The sequence below is a fragment of the Hyperoodon ampullatus genome, assembly GCF_949752795.1.
Source record: "Hyperoodon ampullatus genome assembly, chromosome: 4".
NCBI classification, from domain to species: Eukaryota; Metazoa; Chordata; class Mammalia; order Artiodactyla; family Ziphiidae; genus Hyperoodon; species Hyperoodon ampullatus.
Window position 1 is genome coordinate 174,207,153 of NC_136917.1, and position 21,911 is coordinate 174,229,063.

General features: G+C 39.6%; 1 long non-coding RNA gene across 1 annotated transcript; it reads left to right on the forward strand.

The window, feature by feature from the left end:
- The first annotated feature begins 3,315 nt into the window (after window positions 1-3,315).
- Window positions 3,316-14,454, forward strand: LOC307052951. The gene is made up of 3 exons (XR_013810887.1): window positions 3,316-3,451; window positions 6,807-6,911; window positions 14,084-14,454. It is a non-coding gene; the product is annotated as an uncharacterized lncRNA (long non-coding RNA).
- The last annotated feature ends 7,457 nt before the right edge of the window (window positions 14,455-21,911 follow it).

Sequence of the window (21,911 nt, forward strand, 5' to 3'; positions counted from 1 at the left end):
GGAGAAAAAGGAACTCCCATACACTGTTGGTGGTACTGTAAATTGGTGCAGCCACTATGGAGAATAGTACGGAGGTTCCTCAAAAAACTAAACATATAGCTACCATATGACTCAGAAATTCTACTCCTGGGTATATATCCAAAAAACAAACAAACAAACAAATAAAAAGCCAAAAACACTAATTTGAAAAGATACATGCACTCCAATGTTCATAGCAGCATTATTTATAGTTGACAAGACATGGAAGCAACTTAAGGGTCCATCAACAGATGAATGAATAAAGATGGTGTGGTATATATGTATACAATGGAATATTACTCAGCCATAAAAAATAATGAAATTTTGCTTTTCGCAACAAATTTGATGGACTTGAAGGGCATTATGCTAAGTGAAATAAGTCAGACACAGAAAGACAAATACTGTATGATACCACTTATATGTGGAATCTCAAAAATAAAACAAACTAGTGAATATAGAAAAATGAAGCAGACTCACAGATATAGAGAACAAACTAGTGGTTACCAGTGGGGAGAAGGAAGGGGACAGGGGCAATATAATGGGTGAGGGATTAAGAGGCACAAACTGTTATGTATAAAATATATAATCCACAAAGATATATTCTACAACCCAGAGAATATAGCCAATAGTTTATAATAACTATAAATGGACTATAACCTTTAAAAAATTGTGAATCATTACTTTGTACACCTGTAACTTATATAATATCATACATCAACTGTACCTTGATTAAAACAAATAGACCCAGAAAAAATAAAATAAATTACTAGAATATATAATAACATTTGGTAAGGTGGCTGGATACAAGCTAAATATACAAAACCATAGTTTTCTTCTCTACTTTCAATAATTAGAAATGAAAATGAGTACAAATTATTCCATTTTTCCAAGCTAACAAGAACTATAAAATATCTAGGAATATGCTTAATAAGAAAGATAAAAGATCTGGGGCTTCCCTGGTGGTGCAGTGGTTGAGAGTCCGCCTGCCGATGCAGGGGACATGGGCTTGTGCCCCAGTCCAGGAAGATCCCACATTGCCGTGGAGCAGCTGGCCCCATGAGCTATGTCTGCTGAGCCTGTGCGTCCGGAGCCTGTGCTCCGCAGAGGGAGAGGCCACAACAGTGAGAGGCCCACGCACTACAAAATATATATATATATATATATATATATATATATATATATATATATATATATATATATATATATATATATATATATATATACACTATAAATCCTATTAAAGAACATAAAATAGGTCAGGTAGGCATTAGCTGCAAATATCATTTTCTTGGGTAGGAAAACTTAAAATCATAAAAGTATTAATTCTTCCCAAATAATATACACATATGATGCACTTTTATTCAGAAGAAAACTTTATTTTGAACTAAATAAAATGGCTTGAGAGGCCAGGTATAAGGCAGAGACAATCCTGCTCACGAAATTCCACATTCTACATGCATATCACAATGTGCTCTAGTCTTAGGTTGAAACCACATGACTGACCTGACCAACGGACTGTACTTGAGGATTAATGTGGTTCTTCATTCACTTTTCTTTTGCAAAGACAAATTCAGAAGCTGCACTTTGAAATGGCAGTTCCACAAGGAATACCTGCATCCTCGGTCCTCAATAGGAGGAAAGCTGCACTAACCCACCCCACCCCTCCTTGGGAGTTTGCAAGAGACACACCTGTGTTGAGTTAAGCATTAAAACTTCAAGGTTAATTGTTTATTCTTTGCCTAGCTGAATCTAACTGAAACAATATGGAAAAGTAAATATTTTAGAATAGACTGTAGAATTTTAAATATCAGAATAGTGATGAAGCACTTGACTTAATCTATTTAAAAATGAACATAAAGCCATTAACATAAAAAGCAGTATTACACTGACATGACAGAAGTCCATAATAGGAGGTCTATATAGAAAGTAAGTGTGTACAGAAACAAGAGATGACAAAAGAGCTATTTCAACTCAGGATGGTGACACAGGGGTACTTAATAAATGGTGTTGACATAATTAGCTGTCCATTTAGAAGAAAACAAAACTAAATGTCTACTTATACCATAGTCAAACAAAATCTTTAAAAATACACGAATATTTTGACAATTGTTTGGGAGATATTTGTGTCATTGAAAAACAAAGAGCCATAAATTAAAGGAGGCCTATCTGACCACATTTTTCTTTTTAAATGGTAAAAGATAACAAACAGAAACAAACCATGTACTGAAAAAACTATTTGCAACATATACAAATAACAAAGGGTATGCATCACCAGGATTTTACAAATTGAAAAGAAAAAGACAAAAATCTTTTATGGAGTGTTGAGTCATAGAAAAGGCAATCCAAATGGCCAGTATACATATGAAAAGAAGCTGAACCCCATTGTCAGAGAAATGCAAATTAAGACAGCTGTGAGAAAGCTTTTTTATTTTTTTTTAAATCCCACTAGTATAGCAAAAATTTTAAAGTTCAACAGGAGTTGTTATGGATGGGGGTGCTTGAAAATAGTCATTTTCATAAATTACTGGTAGGAATTTGAATTGCTACAGCCTGTTAGAGTCATTTATTAAATAAAGATGTGCATACTCTTTTTCTCTAGCAGTCTTTTTTTTTTTTTTTGGTAACATAAAATACAGAAATGTAAAAAGCAGTAATACGTAAGAATACCTGAATAAAAATATTGTGTTGTGTATGTTGGCAAGAAAAAAAAAATCAGGACCAATAAGAATATTATCACATTATTAGCAAGAATGAGTTGTATAGCTCTCGATGGGGAGAATGTCCGTGATGCTGTATTAAGTGAGAAAACTCAATTACAGGGTAAGGAGTTTGTTATGATCTTTTTCTGAAAAGCTAAGTGGCAACACCATAACCCTCTCTGTGCATACTGCTAAGTTTATATAACCTCTCGACCACACCAAGCTAAGGACAGCTACCACCAGCGTTAACGGGTTAACCTCCAAAACAGATCCATGGGTAGAAGAGGAAAGATACTTCTCTTTAAAAATTGCCTCTCTGTACTTTTTTTCCCCACTACTAATAATGAGAATATATTGGGTTTTTTTAGACTAATAAATAAGATTTGACAAGAAAAAGCATTGAGGATGCAGAAAGTCCATCAGGTTTGAAGGTCTGGGGACTCAGGGACAAAGGGTACAGTCCCTTATCTGTCATCCTTAGAAACCTCAGGAAGAAGACCTGAAAGACAGGTTTGACCTGATGGACAGGCTGGTGCTCTGGAAACACAGGTGTGTCTCAGTTGAAGCAGAAGGAAGACACTCAAGGTAAATGCCACCAAAACGGGCAGGTATTGGTGTGTATTGATGCTCTGCTAGCTGCCGAGGGCACATCTCCAGGTGAGCTCCAGGCGAGATTCTGAGGATTGGTAAATGGAGGAAATATCATGGTCGCTCTCTGCAACTTTATACTTACCGTAAGTAGGAAGAACTGAGTATTTTTTATGTAATTGAGTAAAATAAGGTAACATCAAGTTAAAGTCTAAAAGATTAGCCATTCTGACTATGGTGTGATTACCGTGGTTCTTTTAGGTACATCTGACACTTTGTCCCCTGAGAGACTCGTAGTGGGGCAGCCCGACCTTACCGAAAGAACCAGGGCTACCTATAACCGTGGATTCACCCTTACTAGCTGTTCACCACTCTAAGCTCAGTCTTCTCATCTGTAAAAACCTTCAGACCTTGTACGTATTAGAAATAACAGTTACAATATTCCTAATAAATGGTAAGTGCTCAGTTTACGCTGGTGTTCTTTTTGTAAGAGTTATTTTCTTGGTAGTTAAATTTTTGGGGGGAGCACAAATTAAAGGAATGGAAATTATAAATTATTTTATATTTCTTTAGCTTTCAAAATAAAAGCTGCTTATTTCATAGGTTATTAGTTATAAAATACCTACATTAATACATTTGAAATAACTGAGCTCTTCCCACATCACCTTGTTTTAATGTTAATGATGATGATGGTGATAATATCAACAATAATTTTGATAAAATAATTCTAGCCATCAGATAGGTGTGGCCTACTATTGTTATATATTACACTTAATCACACCGTGAATAGAGTATATTGATATCTGGAATAATTACAACATCCTATGAAAAGGTGATAGAAGTTTGAGGGAGGAAAAACAAAGATACGGCCCTTGCAGACCATGATTTAAAGATCTCAGGTCGAAGAAAGACTTGTCTGGTTTGTTTTCTATAAACCCAACACAAACATAGAAAAGCAAGGAGCCCTTGTGAATTGACATCCAGTAAAATAATTGCTGAGATGATTTTTAGGAAATCTTAACTTGCTATGAAATGACAAATAATTTTTCCAACTTTACTAATCATTTTTAAGGTCTAAATATGTGAATAAATGCAAAATACATCTGCGGTGATGCTGTCACTTTATCCAACAGTCTCAATTTGCTGCAATATGCCAAGATCAGATTTATTTATGTTGTAAACTAGAACAGTTAAACCCCAGAAGTATCCACACTCCTATCAAGTGTCTCCTCACATCCCGAGTGTTAATGAGCTCAATTAGAACCTGGCCTGTCTTGAGCTGTGGCTCCCCAGCATCTGTGAAAGGGATACGGACATGAAACAAAGGGTTGCAAAGCAGAGTTTAACAGCAGCTCAGTTTAAAGCAAAGGTAGTTAGTCCTATCTCTGGCTTTGTTTTACTCTCATAAAGAGCTCCAGGGGCATCTTGGAGTAAAGGCCCTACCTTGTTCCTGCTTCAGGCTTTCCTGAGTGTTGGAAAGATAGGAAGTTAAGACAACGGTGGCTCGCAAAGAAGTTTTTTTGTTTTTGTTTTTGTTTGTTTGTTTGTTTTGGCATGGGAAATAGTTTAATGCAGAATGGATGAAAAATATGCATTAGACCTATTCTAAATCAACTGGTTTATTAACTCAGTAAATCAGATTTAGTGAGTCAAACTAGCTTTACCTGATTTCTTATCCAGGGGATAGCTGTTCATAGTAATTTTTGTCACAGAACAGTAAATAAAATGGTCGCAAAGAAGTTTTGAGCTGATAGCGGCAGGTCAGCACTTATCCAAGTGTGTTCCAGAAAACTGGCTTGTGGGAGGTTATTCTGAAGTTTAAAACAACAGCAACAACAACAACAGTATCAATTTAATGCCCATTATGTCGTGGAATTCTAGTTTAAAAACAGGTATGCAGGATTTTTGTTGGATTTGGGTATTTTTCTTTTTTATTCTTCCTTCCTTCCTCCCTCCTCCCTCTTCTCATCTTTCCTGTCTCTCTCTCTCTTTCTTTCTGTAATGTTTTCCAGAGTTATTATTACTTATTTGGATCTCCATGATGTGAATTGTATGTCGGGGAGAGCAAGTAGATTTTGAAGTAGTTCCCAAAGTTATTGAATCATTAAGGTCTTTTTTCTTAAGACATTTCACAAAACAGGCAAACCTTGGATGTACTTTGGGGATCATGGCTGTCGTTGCTTAATTCCCATCCTGGAAGAGAAATGTCACAAGGGTAAAATATCACCAAGTTGCCTTTGCCGATTTAGAATGCTATAAAAGCAGACCTGACCAAGGATTGTGCTTGTCGGTGCCTTATCCATGGAGAAAGGGTTTGGTAAGCAAATTAATAAAGTGAACTAGAGTTTTCCATACTGCGTTCTGAGATATTAATAGGTATTCCATGAAAAAGGATTTCATGGGCAAATAAGTTCAGGAATCCCTGTGTGCATCTCTCCTGGGAGACCAATGATGCATATCTACACAGCAAGGGCTCCGGACAGATCCCAGGACCCCATCTGACTGTTCACTCCAGGATTCCCTGAGAGCAGTGAGCAATGGAGCCATCCCTGAGCCCCTCTTTCCTTCTTTCCAGGAAAATAATCTGCTATAATCTGGGAAGCGCTGTTATAAATCAAGCCGAGTAATCTCTCTATGACCATCATATGAAAATTGTTGAGCCGCCACAGGCTCAAAACGGAAAGGAGAGGAAGGACGGGATAGAGGAGGGAAGGAGTTGGCGTGGGGAGGAGGAGAAGTGAGAAACCCGACTGCTCATCCCTGGTCTCTTATGTCAGGGACTCGGCGTGTCTTTCAAGGGGGTATGAACCCTTCCTCGTAGTCCGGTGTGGAGACCCTCAGGCCTTCACTGCTCCTCTGCCCTGGAGGCCCCAAGCCACTTCCAGATCCAGGTGTGCAACCACACAGCGGAAATAAACAGGTCACCCGGCAGTTTCAAGCATTAATCACTTGCTTATATATTCAGTTATCAATTGTGCACCATTCTAATCTATCAAAGGAAGCTTCCTCTACCTGGAGATGTTTTATCAGCTTACTGTATCCATTTCAGAGAATAGGCAGCTTTGAGGAGGCTGGCTTATGATTCACGTCTTTGCTTGTTCAGATTGGTCTTTGTAGGTCCTGTTAGCCCACATTTGTCAAGCTGGTCACCTACCACCACCCGCATGTTGGGTGACATTTTGGATCCTGATTGAGAATGTCTGAAGATTGTCAAAGTGCAATAACTCATGTCCGGGTTTCCTATAATATGTTAATAACAGTGAAAAAAAACTGTCAGAATTTAATTGAGTCCTTGCAAATATACACAAACTCTTGCTCTGTAGTGGAAGATTAGCTCTCTTGACAGTGATTTTTGGAAGTCTGTGTGCTTCCCAAAGTTTAACTTAGGCACCAGAGTGAAACTTTAAGCATCTCTACTATTTGTATTTCTCAATAAAGACTGGCAACTTAACACAACATTGTAAATCAATTATATGCCAATATTTTTTTTTGTTTTTAAAGGGAGTGGAGTTCTGACACATGCTACAACATGGCTGAAACTTGAAGACATGCTAACTGAAATAAGCAGACACAAAAGGACAAATACCATGATTCCACTTATATGAGGTACCTAAAATAGGGAAATTCATAGAGACAAAAAGTAAATAGTGGTTGCCAGGGTCTTGGGGTGCAGGAGGAATGGGGACCTTTTGTTTAATCAATATAGAGTTTAAGGTTAAGAAGAGGAAGACGTTCTAGAGAAGGATGGAGGTGATGGTTACACAACAATGTGAACGTGCTTAATGTCACCAAATTACACACTTAAAAAAGAATAAAATGGTAGATGTGTTATGTATATTTTGCTACAATAAAAATAAATAAATATATTTTTAAGTGGATTGACCAAAAAAAAAAAAAAAAAGACTGGCAACTGATTACCCTATTTAACTAGGTACTTTAGGCAAGTAATTCAGATGTGCTCCTTGCAAGCAGGTAGCACTGCACTGGTGACCAGCATGCCTGCAAATTAGCCACTTACACTTTACAAATAGACAAACATACAGCAGCCGCAGCTCTCCAAATCATGATTGTATAAAACCTGTTTTTCCCTGCCTTCTCACCCAGCCTCTTTACAGTTTTAAATGATTAACATCAACTTGCTTATCCCCCCGCCATCTGTTTAATAACTCAGACTGTGCAGTGGCCATGGATAAAGTGATCTTCATCATGGAGATCAAAGAATTAATCAAGCGAAACAGTAAAGAATGATTTCAGGAATCTTTTGAGAGAGATAAATAACTCAAAGTGATGAATTATTGAATCTTTAGGGTATATTTATTTATCAGGCAGTCAAAATTTACCATTTTAAACTTCATTCCATTTTTCTTTCATATTAGCTGGTTGTCTTCAAGGTGACATATAACCACCCAAACTGAATATGCAATCAACTTGTGCCTTAATATGAGAAAACTTGATAAATCTATTCTATTATGTTTAAAAACAAACCCTCATAGTGTTAAATCTGAGAAAAAGCCCAAATGGTCTATAACAAATAGGGAAAATCTGGCTTCATCCTGACCCAAAGTATTCTAAATAGCTTTATGATTGAATTATATACCAATAGAGGAAGCATTTAGACCCTTTGACTTCAAGCTCCTACTGAAAGGAAGGGTTCTTCTTTTCAACATTCCTAAGAGATGTTCTTCCAACCACTTACTGACTATTGTGTTACTAAGACCTCTACTGAGCAGACCATTGTTGAATTGAGCTCATGCCTTGTTGACTATAACTCGACCTGTTGGAGGGTCCAAGCTCAGGCTCTACAATGACCAAGACTGTTCTCTAATGTCTCTTTCATAGGAAAAACTTTCAAATACTTTAATGCCCCAGCTAGGTATTCTACCTCATCATTTAATTATCTCTAGTATCTTCAACTATTACTCATGTTGTGTTGTCAAAGACCTTTGCTGTTTGCCAGCCCCCCTGGGATTTTCCTCCTCATTTTTTTTTTTTCTTAAATGTGGCTTCCCAAACTGGATACACTACTCCAGGTGTAAAATGACCAGCACAGAGCATAAAAAGAAAACAGTCAAGGAATTCACAGAATACCTCTCACTTGTATTTTTGTTGATACTCTACTGGAAGCAAAGATTAACCTGGAGAGTAAGGATAAATCCATGGCTCCAAAAAAACACAGTTGACAGCAGGCTTATAATGTGTGCCTGTGACATCAGTCTGGAACAGAGGGTTAAGTTTCCCAGAAACAGAAGGAAAGTAAACATAAATGGAGGCCTCTCTTTCTGGGTTTAATTGAGACATATTTTCTTTAACTCAACCATTAATATCCAAATTCCTTGCCACCATAGCCCATTTGTATATATAAACAGAATCTCTGTGAATGACTCCAGGCAAGCACTATATGCCTCAAGACGAAAACAAAAACGCTGCAAAGCATAGCAAGTTCACTCTCTTCTGAAAGCCTGGTTAGATACCATATTCATTAATGAGTCAACATGATAGAATCAGGACTTGTGAATGTGAGAATAACGAGCATATTTCAGGGAGTGGGGGGATGCGTTGATTATCCACCAGATTCAACTACTGTGGCTAGTGGAATTCCCAGTGTCACTTTTTGATGAAAGAAGGTATACTATTGAATAATGGGTTGATTTTTGCTTCAAGTGGTTGACCAGCTGTTAGATCTTCCCAGACGAATTTCTGAGATTGTATGGTCTTGTTAATCAGTTTTACTGAACTATCGCAGGAGAACACAATTAGGAAATTTTGAGAGTGATCATACCTCTTTAAAAAAATGTATCCTTCCTCTAAATTGATCTTCAGAACCACGCAGGGCTCCATCTTCTTTTTTTAATTTAATTTAATTTATTTTTTATACAGCAGGTTCTTATTAGTGATCTATTTTATACATATTAGTGTATATATGTCAATCCCAATCTCCCAATTCATCACACCACCAACTCACCCCCCTCCTCTGCCACTTTGCCCCCTTGGTGTCCATACATTTGTTCTCTACATCTGTGTCTCAGGGCTCCATCTTAAAGTAATACTTCGTTGGCAGTTTAACGCCCAAATCCCCAGATACGTGAAAATCGGCATTTCACTGAAACAAAATGAGATTGGAATAATTGACCAAATTCCTTTCTCCAAATTGCAAATTTTTTGTTTTTTTTAAAAAAAGTGTTTTGTTTACCTAATGAATCACTGAAACACTTTGCATATTTGTTTGGAGGTTGTGTAGCGCTGGCCAGATACTAAGTCATAAAACACTTCGGCTGCTTCCTCACTGAGCCCTTTCCAAGGAGATTGGCTCCATCACCAACCCTCTCCCCGAGACCCATTTTCAGAAGGACCTCATGAAAATGTGGCTAGAGCTTGGTTCACATGGAGGCTTCAGTATATCAACCTTGTACAAATGCCTTGCAAGTGACAAGTACATAGCATTTCTCACCAAAAACAATCTTTCCTGCCTGAGATCTGCCTGCACCCAGATCCTTGCTTTAAATGTCTCTTGGGGTGAAGACATTCTAACCTAACAAAGAAAAAATAAAAAATAAAAACAACTGGGTGAAGGATTTAGGAATCACATTCTTTACCTGCTAAGAGATAAGGAACAAGCTTACTATTTTTGGTTATATATGTGAAAATATATATCCAAATATATAATATATCCAAATTTATATCATCAATTTAAAGCTCGAACTTAACAAATATTATCCCTGTCTCCCTTCTTCAAATCTGAAAGCATATTTATGTGAAAGTCCCATTTGTAGCAAAATCCTTTGGACAAAGGTTGCCATTGCCCCAGTCACTATAAGACAAACGTTATGGCTCAGTGGATGCCCCATGTTGTGGGTGTAGGGCCACGTCTTCATATTAAAAAAAAAAATTTTTTTTTTCACGCACACACACACACACACGCATGCACACACACACACACCAGCCCTGCCTTTCACTCTAGTCTATGTAGACCCTTCAGCCTGCCAGGCAAGCGGAGGCCCTACCCACTCCCCAATCAGGCAACGACTCCCCCGTCTGACTAGGAGAGGCCAGGGGCCTTGCCCACTTATACTTGTCTGTCAGCTGGGTTGACAGCATGGGAGGGGGCCTCCCCCACCTTTCCCTGCCCATCAGCTCTGCTGACAGGTGCAGGCAGGCAAGGCACTCCCCCCTCCACCCCATTCATGCCCATCAGCACATCTGATGGACACGGGCGGGTAGGGGAAGTCTCCAGAGCCTCTCAACCATGGGGGCAGGCGCATCTCTACCCTGGGTGGGCACGGGCTGGAGCCGTCTCTCAGTCTCGTTGACGGGTGAGGGCAGCCCGAGTTCCAGCTGCTCTGGCGTCTGACAAGGAGTTACTGTCCACCCACACTGATTCACAGTCATGCCTCTGGCTGACCGTGGATCCTGCCTGGGTCATCTTGGATGGGCATTTAGACAGGCATGCAAAAGCACGAGGGGGCAGAGTCTGGAGAGAGCAGAGAGCTAGGGAGGGAGGAGGTGGCCTGCGTGGTGGGCAACTGGATGGGTCACAATAGAGCATCTAAGACGGGAAACGGGACCAACGTACTTCAGTTGGGTTGGTCACTGACCAAACACTTGGATTGTAAAAGGAAAATCCTCACTGGATTGAAGAACACAATGGTTTTCCTTATATATTTTTGATAACAAAGACATCTTAGCGATTCAGAGGACACACAGGGACGAAATGCATGGCGGGATCACCCCTGCTCATTCAAATAAGCGTTTATTGAACACATACTACGTGCCTGGCCCTGAACGATCCTTCACACTCCATCGCAGAGCCCGCACACGCCCTGAGACACTGGTGTCTTCTCGTGACGACCCTGGAAGGACCAGCCAGAAAGACTCATGATGGGCCACCAGGCTTCTCCTGCTGCCTGAGGTGTGAGTCTATCTGATGATCTCTTTTTACATGATAATAAGACCATATTGAAATTTAATAGAATCATTCATAATTTATGACATTAAACAAGAAACGGCTTTATTTTATTAGTCTTTAAAAGAAGTGTGGTTACTTATACTAGTCTGGGCTACAGGCACAGTTTGACTACAGTCGACTGATTCAAAGACTGGAAATATCCCTAAATACCAAGTTTCAAAAAAAAAGGAAAAAAACCAACAAAATGAAACCCCAAGTCAAACAAAAAAATCATGTTTTTATAGGCTAAAGAACCCGTTTCTTTTAGTAAGTTTCCTTTCAACATCTCACTTCAATTTTCCTACTTTAACCTCAGATTTCAATTAATTGGACAAGGAACTTTCAATGCAGGGGTTCAGTGTAGAAAATATTTTTAACACACACCGAGATGCCTCAGCCTTAACCCAGCAGGAAAATGATGCTCTCACAACCCCAGGAGAGTCTGTAACTAAGGCAGGATGAGAAAGAGCGGCAAAGGGGATGCGCTGGGTGGTGGCCTTCTGCAAAGTCGGTCCACACGAGCAAGTTCAGTGTGATTTCTACATGCATCAACTTTCCCTTCAAAATATCCAAGTGCTTTGAGTCTTTCCTTTGCTGAATTCCAGAGCGGCCTGGCCGGACGCATAGGTCTCCACTCAGAGGAGGGCAGCTCAGACTCCAGCCAAAGTCAACATCTTAGCCGGTCACTGTGACTGCCTGTCACCCTGCATATCTGTAGCCCGCAGTGCCCAACTCTGCTCCTGTGTTCTCCGCATTGACCCCGCCACGCACTGAGCATAACTCCAGGGGAGTCTCAGACACAAAGTCATCCCAGAGCGCATTTATTTTTTAGTTGAAAATAATAGAGCCCTTTCCAGGGAGCTGCTTGAACAGAATGTGCTTGCTAAGAAGCTTTTCTGAAGAAATGCACCTGGCATGGATTTTGATGGCCACTCAGCAGAAATAGGTGTAGTTTGCTGAGGCTACAGACATCTAGATCGAGAAGAGAATCCATGAGTGACAATGTGTAGTTTTCAGAATATTCAGCTCAAAAATATACCAGTTGGGTATAAAGAGGTTAAAAACTATGGACCCTAACTTTGCGCTATGAAAGCACCCTTGGTGTTTCCTCCACACACAGGAGTGAACAGAGAGCCAGAATGTTCAGCTCTTGAACGTAAGTGTTTTCTTCTTTTTCTTGTGTTACTGACTTAGATAAGACAGGGATGAATTACATGGGATAAGATCGGGCTTGTTGAGGGCTGGGAGCAGGTTGCCGGCTGCACGCAGCTCACCCCTTCCTCTGGGCAAGTGCTACCTTTGAACACACATGTTCTTCCTTGAAGGATAAATGGCACTTTAAGGGTTGAAATATAGAACCAGTTATCAATTATTTACATCTGTGGTCTAATGTATTTCATCAGATTCATTTAATCATATTGTAGCTCATTGAGCCAGACAAGAGTTTTGCAAAATCATTTGATTTTGCCCCTACCTCCGGGGAGAAAAAGCACATGTCTATGCTGATATTTGAGATGAGAAAAATGAGATTCAAAAAGAGAAAGTTTCTGCACAAAATTGCATAACTATACACGGGAACAGGGAGAAAAATCAGGTCTCTGCCTCCGGTGCATCTGACAGAGGAAGAGTGGATGGCAGATAGCAAGGGGTCATGCAGAGGCTGGGCAGGCTTGGTGGGGACCCCGCGGCTGGAGGAGAGGCTGAGGAGACACGCCTTATGTCTTTAAACAATTAATAGTTCCAAGTTAAACACAGAACACTATGGCTACTTCTAAAAAAAAAGAAATAGGAAAGAAAGACTTTTCAGGGTCTATTTCTAAAAGTTAACTCAATTTTTAAACTCCTATTGTTAGATTTCTTAGATTTCTATGTAGGTTGACGGTTGTAAGCTTCTCAGTATGCAGAATGAATTTTAGCCATCCCAGGCCAGGTATGCTGCCACCTAAAATTTTTACTTTTAAAATCTTCATAAATCATTGTGATTCCATCCGGTAAGACTGCTTTGGAAATGGGCAACATTTCTGAATTGAATCCAAACCATCATTTATCTTCAAATAACACAACCTATAAATGTCCTTCGACTTTTGTTGTGAGTCTAAGGTTTCCATCCATTCTCCTTGTGAACTGTTGGAATTTTCAATTTACATCAGAATGGCCTGAGATCCGTAGTGCTGGCTGTCTTGCTCACATCAAAGCTCTGTTTCAGTTCAATCCTGGCTGGGTTAAGTCTTTCATACTCTCTTTAATAGTCAATTTTTGCAAAAAAAGATAAAGGAGGCTTATACTCATATGGTTTAAATGTCTCTAAATGAAAATTGAAAGTAGATTCATAAGAACCTCTACCGATAACTCTTTCGTGGAGCCAGTTGGCAGAAGATAGTAATAGATTTGCTGCTGTGGAAGCTCCCAGTGAGGAATTACCAAAATTTAGATACCACTGTATGTAAGGATTCCTAAATTCAGACGTGTGCCCAACTCTGAATAACTGACATGATCCCAGTTCTTCCCATGAGGTGCATATAAAAATAAAAGGTAGGACCCAGGGTGCATTTGGGGTAACACACCATTCTGTGGAGTGTCAGTACATTCTTACATCAGAAAGTGTTCTGTTGTCAAAGAAGATTGAGAAAAGGTTGCTTAACAAAACTCCTTAGAGTGACTTACTACAGGAATTCTCGCCTCAGCACCTTGGCCCCTGCTGTGAATCTCCAGGAGGGAAATAATTGCATGTTGCATTTCCCAAACGTATTTAGCCACGGATTCTCTGTGTCCCAGAATGTCTCATGAGTTCTAGAGTTTGTGCCTTGATAAAAGGCTGTGTTTCATTTTATTCCAGGTTTAAAGGAAACTGGATCAATATATGAAGAGAGAAAGAAAAAAGTCTCACTGAACAACTACTAGTTCTATAAACCCAACAAGATGTCGATTATGAAATGTACCATTTGCACAGGGACTCTCATTTTTCTGGAGCCACCCAGTCCTCTGGAAGGACAGTGATTATTAAAAGTCACAGGTAGCACAAGCAGATTTACATGAATTTAAATGATATCCAAATACCAGTTTATGTCTGGCTATGTTTTGTCAAATTTCAATGCATATCTGTAACAAAATAAGGCATATGAGTTTTGAGGGAATACGATTTTAGCAAGAAAGGCATGAATTCCAATATAAACATTTAAAATATTAATAAAACATCTTGGACGTTGAGGAATTCCTACCACAGTAAAGTTTTCTTTGGAGCGAAGGCCCAGCTGGAATCCTGTCTCTCTGACTGCCACGTTGGCCTGCGGCATGCAGCAGAAGACAGGACCCAGGGGTGAGACTGGTAACCACCAGCTTCGTGTCTCCTGCTTTCTCACTCTGACTCCCGTGCATTCATTTCCCACAAACCTTCAACCGTGCAGTTTCAGGACAGAGGCCTCTGTCTTTCTGAAGCCTGCCTAGGCCTCCCCAAGCATCCGGGCTCTCACTAACTGAGACAATGTCTGCAAGCCGCTACCACCTTGCTGGAGACACAGGGTGTCACCCACACGTTTGGCCAGGGTGGGAGGTGGGGCACGTGGTAGCTTTGTTAAAGCTTCCAGGTCATGGTCAATATTCAACTCATACCCCCAGCCTTTCTACTCAGCTCCTGGCAGGACTATTTTTCTTTCTTCATGACCTCTGGGTGCCACTCATACCACTTCATGACCTCTGGGTGCCATGTCCCCAGACCTGGACCATCCAGCTTCCCCCAGGCTCTCCACAGCCACATGCAGGCGGTGCTAAGGGCTGCCAGGCTGCAGCCACGGAGAAGCCCTCTGACTTGGGGGACCTGCAAAGCAGACACACCATGGTGGTTCCACCTGGATCAAACTCAAGGGTGCACACACTTCGGGGGAAGCAGCGGGCCCTGAAGGGCGGGAGCCACCCTCCTTCCCCCTGGACCCCGGGTGGAAGTGTAGAGATTCTGGCGTGCTGTTCTGAAAGCAGGCCTCAAACATCACATTTAAACGGCAGAATTTTATCTGCCAGGTGCCCTGCGAGGTAGTGTGATCTTCCACGGCAGCACGGACGCCCACGTCATGACCCCGCGGCCGGCCCTGGGGAGGCTGGCCTTCCGGGCATCCCACCCTCAGCACCAGCTCCTCCCAGTTGCCTTTCTTGGGACTCCCAGTAACACAAAAGCTTCAGCAAAGTGTGGTTCTGATTCAGCCTCTTTCTTAGATGGAAGGGGCTTTGACTTCATCAGGGGTTGGGAGAGCTCCCAGGTTATGAGCTACCCTGACCCACCTCATCATCACTAGAGATTCTCACACTAAGTGAAGTAAGTCCAATAAAGACAAATATCATACGATCTCACTTCTACATGAGTCTAAAAAGATGATACAAATGGTCTTATTTACAAAACAGAAACAGACCCACGGACTTAGAAAACAAACTTATGATCACCAAAGGGGAAAGGGGTTGGGGGGAAAGATAAATTAGGAGGTCGGGATTAACATAGACACACTACTGTACTCTATATAAAATAGATCACCAACAAGGACGTACTGCAGAGCACAGGGAACTATACCTGTGTATAGTATTTTGTAATAATCTATAAGGGAAGAGAATCTGAAAACAAATAGATTCATATAATACCTGTATAACTAAATCACTGTGCTGTACACCTGAAACTAACACATTGTAAATCAACTATACTTCAATTAAAAAAAAAAGTCACTGCTGTTTGCTCACAGAGACCGAAGGATTGAAAGGAATTATAGCCAACTTTGGAAAGCGGGCTGACAGACAAGGTCCTCCAACGCAGCCTACTCAGGTCTGACGGTGTGTTAAAGCCAGGGCATTTCTTCGTACTTATGAGCTAATGTCCCTGGAAAGTTTACCTCTGTGACCTGAGCTGAGGTAAAGCACCGCAGAGTTTCAGGATTTGAGTTTAGGACACTTTGCCCCAGTCACACCTGGGCTCTGGTCGCCACATCCCCTGTTACGATGATGCTCAGAGGAGGGAACAGTGAAGGAAATCCAGCTCTGTGCTGGAGGCCCCAAAAGCTCATCCCATTCTGGAAAATCCTTATGGATTTCCGACATTCAGGAAAGCTCCCAAGCACAGGAACAAGAGAGGAGAGAATTTCCCAGCTTCCCTTGCTCCGGATAGGGAATCCTGAGATGATTCTTCTCTTCCTCTCAGGACCTGCCACCTTCACACCCCTGCAAACAAAAGCACCGCCAGTGACACCCGGCATCCCCCTAAAATAAAAATGGGACTGTAGCCACCACTCTTGGACTTACTTTATTTACTGAGCTCTGAGTTTCGGCAACATTATTCTTTAGTCCTTGAGGAAGTAATTCACTCTCGCCCTTAAAACGCTGTTAAGTAGTCGATAATCCATTATTACAGTAAGCCGTTCACTCTCACAGTAATTATCTAATAACCCCTTATAAAAGACCGTGGCTTCCTAATCTGTTTATAATTATCATTTCAATGATCCCACACATTAATGTCTGACCTTCAACAACTCTGACCTGATCTTAATTAACTCTAATATCAAATCATCGCTACACAAGAAACTAGCCATGACCAAATGAATGAACCCCAGGTACAGTTAATTTCTGGAGCAATTATCTTTTCATGTAGGGAGATTTAAATGATTATCTGCACAATTTCACACAGTTTTATGTAATTCTGCGACATTATAAATTCTGTTTTAAATCATATTTCAAAGGCAGGGCTCCAGAGTCTGGTTTGTCTAGCATTCTCAAGCTACAACATCACACACTATCCCTGTGTAATACAAGATGCTTTTTGTGTGATTGTTTTCAATTATCAACAAACAACAAAAATGTAGTTTGCAAAGTAACACGTTACAGTTAAACGAATAACTATACAGATGGGTAATCTAGGAGCAAATACCATCCAGGTAAAATTGTTAAAGGAAATATCCCATTATGCAGGAATACTGAAAGTAATTGATAATTTAACAGATGCTGTAAAATACTAGAAAATTTAAAGTATATGTCAATACACATAATGTGTTTATGAAGTGCTATAGATTAGAAAACATTTATCAGCAAAACCTGGAGGACATGCAGCTAAGGGAAGTATTTGCAGCTAGAGTTGAACTTTATTTCAAACCCTGAGATACACATGGGTATTTCTGTGTTAGTAAACACCTAACTTCCCCTGTGACGTTATCTGTATAGCTTCCTGATGTAGAATTCATTTTCACAGATGTCCAATTGACTCTTAGGGGTAAATAGACACATGCGCAATATTGAGGAAATGTTCTGGGTGTAAACAAGGCCTTGTAAAGAAATGCAGTTAGACAATGTTTGCTCAGCATTGTCTCTGGTGTCAAGAATTAGGGCTAAATTGATCAAAGGGTGGATTTCAACCAGAATTGTCACCATTTCCTGCTCTGGACACAATTTATCAGGCACATTAAGCCTTCCTGGTCGAAGTTCTTACAACACCTAACACTTCATCCCAGATACCAAGACGTTTGTCCCAGCCATCCATCACAGCAAGCAGCCTGATTCGGGAGATTGATTTGCAAGTAATTTGGGTGGAGGAAGGTGGGTGCCTCCTTAGCTGTGTCCCGGTGAGCTGCCGTGACAGATTACCCCACATCGTCAGGAGGGACATTCACTTACTGACCACATGTTTCTGCTCCTCCTCAGAGATATTATTTGCAGAAATGGAAAGAGATGGACCTACATTTTATATCAAAGCGCCTAACAGAGGCAGGGTAAGGAGACAGTTTCTTTATAAATAACAATTTACTTGAGTGGTCTAAGTTGATAAATATTTAAAATAGCCGTGTCCTGTAGGTCTGTTGAAATTAAAATATCCATCCAAAGACAAAAGGTGACTGCATTAGCAATACATTTCCAGCTGCTAACACAAGCTTCATCGGAGCTGCACGGGGATAATGGAAGGAAATCACGGGCACCTCTGATTCATCGTGGCTGGTCCACACCATCACCCTGGAGACCAGGGCTGATGGCCCCCAGTCCAGGACTCTTCTGAGACCCAAATGGGTTCAAGCCCAGTGTTGGCCTTGGACACTGACCCTACCAAAACCTCCTCCCAAGTTCTACTCTGAGACATGTGTCATCGTGGCAATGGCATCTATTGCCTTTAAAATTAAGATATTTTAAATGCACTGAGATAGCAGGCATTGCAAGGGATGAAATCACTAAAGAATTTCAAATCTTTAAATGGTTCTTCCTCTGCTCTATGCCGCCAGTGTAAGGAACTGTATCATTTATGCAAAGATCATCACATTCTCCACGCCCTTCTCATCCTTTGGAAACTGCTTGAGGTCTTTGGTGTCTGAGCCTCCTTTTTGCTACTGAGTTAAAAGTTTAAGGGCCTTTACACCAGTCACTTCTCTCCTTCAAAGAAAACCCTTGGGCCTACACTCTCTCTTTTTTAATCATTGAAGTTCCTAGAGGTAACTACACAGTTATACGTAGGATTTGACATTTGGTTTTAATTTCTTACTTTAACTATTTGATTTAATAAAAGCTTCTGTGATGGTGAAGACAGTCACTTCCTACCATGAAGACCCCGGTCCCACTCACTGACTTTCTGTAAGGCCCAGAGGCAACCAAGTGAAGGCACCTCAACCCTGAGGGGGGCCCCTGCTGCCATGTCCACATCTATGTTTAGGGACAACATGGCAGCAGGACTTGCTCTGGGTGTGGCCCTGACCCTCCTGTCCTGGCTGGTCCGAGACAAATCTGCCGCCACCGCAGCAGCAATGTCACATGTCCTGGAGGCTGCTTCCTTAGAAAAACGTTTGACCTGAGGAAGTGGGTGATGCACAGGAAGCGCTTTGCTTCATGTCTGGTACAGAGTAAGATGAGAGAATCAGTGAGCTGCATGGAGGGCCAGTGCACACCTGGGGCAGGCAGTTCCTGCCCACGGGTGTGAACAAACACAGCATCTCTGGGCCCTGGAACTAGCATCTAGTCTGGCTAAGCACAGACCACCTGAGAAGAAGACCCTTCCTCCCTCCCCAAGGTCACAGCCGGAGCTCCTTGCATTGGCCACATTGCCCCGGGCAGTGGTCAGAGGCCCTGGCAGTGTGAGGGCCCACCGTGTGCAACCAGGACCCCCTCCCGGGGGACTCCCTTCTGGTCCATACTAACCTCTGATGTGGCTTTTGCTTTCATTTTTTTGTTCATATTTTTATTTTGGCATCACTGAATTTGCATCTGTAAGCCCTGCTCAGCAACCCTCAGTGAAAAATGTCTCTATTTAGTAAAACGAACAGCAATAAAATCTCCAACTATGATTTTAGTTTTCTTTCTTTAGTTTTAGATTGTCTTTTTCTTTCTTTAGGTTTGCTGTTCCTGAAATTCTGGGCTATGTTATTAGGTATATACTAATAAAACTAGCAGATTAAAATATCAGTAAGTGTTTAGATTATTCAAATGATTAGATTATTTACAAAATTGGTAGAATAAACATACTAAACTCAAGAACAACAGGATACACATGATTTTCTAATACACACAAAATGTTTACCATTTTATAGAACTGAGATAATTAAAAGTACATATTCTGACCATGGCAGAATTAAGCTATAGATTAACTTAAAAGATAAATAGAAAATCTTCAAATGTTTCAAAATTAAACATTTCTAAATATCCCATGAGTCAAAAAAATTAAAATAGAAACTAGAAAAATTTTAACTAAAGATTAATAAATAAACATAAACTTGAAGAATACAGCTAAAGCAGTGATTAGAAATTCAGAGCTTTAAGTGCACAAAGTAAAGAAAGGTAACTAAAAATTAATGACTTACGCATCTAGATCAAGAAGCTGGTATTGCTGGATTGTAAGTTAAGTTTGCCTTAACTTTTGAAGAAACTGCCAAACTTTTAAAAATTAATTGTACATTTAGCATTTCCATCAGAGATGTGTGTGAAGTTTCCAGTTTCTCCACATCTTACAGTATTCAATATTTTCAGTCTCTTTGACTAAATACATTTTAGTGGGAGAGTAGTGGGTTTTTTTTTAAGTTGTGGTTTCAATTTGGACTTTTCTAATGACTGATAATGGTGAATATCTTCTCATGTTCTTATTACTTATTTGTTCATCTTTTTGGGTAAAATTTCTTTTCACAACCTTTGGCCTTTTTTTTCATTGAGATATTTTCTTATCATTGAGTTGCAAGAGTTTTTAAATATATTCTGAATAAAAGTTCTTTATTGGATATTATGTTTATAGTATTTCCTGTCTGTGGCTTGTCTTTCAACTATTAATGGCATCATTTGAAATCAACAAGCTTTTTTAATCTTTACAAAATCTAACTTGTCTATTTTCTTTCTTTTATTTATTATGCTTTTGCAGCCATAATAAAATCTTTTTCCCTAATCCACGGTCACAAGGATTACTTCCTATGTTGTCTTCCAGAAGTTTTATAATTTGAATTCTTACATACAGGCTTCAGATCCATTTTGAGCTCATTTTTATGTATGATGTGAAGTAAGATTCTAAGTCCTAAGTTTTGTTTTGTTTTTCTTTGTTTTAGGTTTCTTATTTATTTCTTTTTGATATTGATTTCCAATTGTTCCAGTACTATTTATTGAAAAGTCTATACTTTACTCATTGAATTGCCTTGGTTTGTCTGTTGAAAGTCAATTGACCATATGGAAAGTTTATTTCTGGCTTCTCAATTCTATTCCATTGGTCACTACAACCTCTCCTATGTTCGAGGCCACATTGTCTTGATTACTACAACTTTCTAGACAGTTTTGAAATCAGATAATCTAGTCTGCCAGTTTTTTTTTTTTAATGTTAAGAAATTTGGCCAGTCCTTGAGTTTCTACATAAAATTTGTAATGAGATTATCAATTTTTACATAAAAAAGTCATACTGGCATTTTGATAGGGATTGTGTTGAATCTGTAGACTGATCTGAAGAGAACTGACAATTTACGATTGGGTATTCCCTTAGGTAAACATGCAATGTCTCTCCACTTATTTATATCCTCTGATCTCTCTCACAACATTTTGTAGTTTTCAGTGTATCAGCTTTTATTTCTTTTGTTATAGTATTTCCACACACTTTACTCCTTTTCATGCTACTGTAATAGGAATTATTTCCTAAATTTAATTTTCAGTTTTTATGTTGCTAACACACAGATATGAAATTGATCTTGAAAATATTGAACTTGTATCTTGAGATATTTTAAAACGTATTAGTTTGGTTGTGTGTATGTACTCCTTAGGATCTTCTATAAAATGGGTCATGTCATCTGTGAATACAAAGAACTTTATTTCTTCCTTTTCTGTATGTTTTAATTTCTTTTTAATCTGTATGTTTTTAATTTCTTTTTAAAAATAATAATAAATCTCCAGTTCAGTATTGAGTAGAAGTGGTAAAGTGGATATCCTTGCCTTTTTCATGACCTTAAAGGGAAAACATTCAGTCTTTCACCATTAAATATGATGTTAGCTGTTGAATTTTTATAGATTCCTTTATCAGATAGAAGAATTCCTCTATATTCCTACTGTGCTGAGTGCTTTAAAAAAATCATGAATTGATGTTGGATTTTGTCAATTATTTTTTCTTTTCATGTGACTTTTGTTCATTAACTTATTAATATAGTAAATTACATTAATTGTTTTTGGACATTAAACCAATCCAGCAATCCTGGCATAAATCC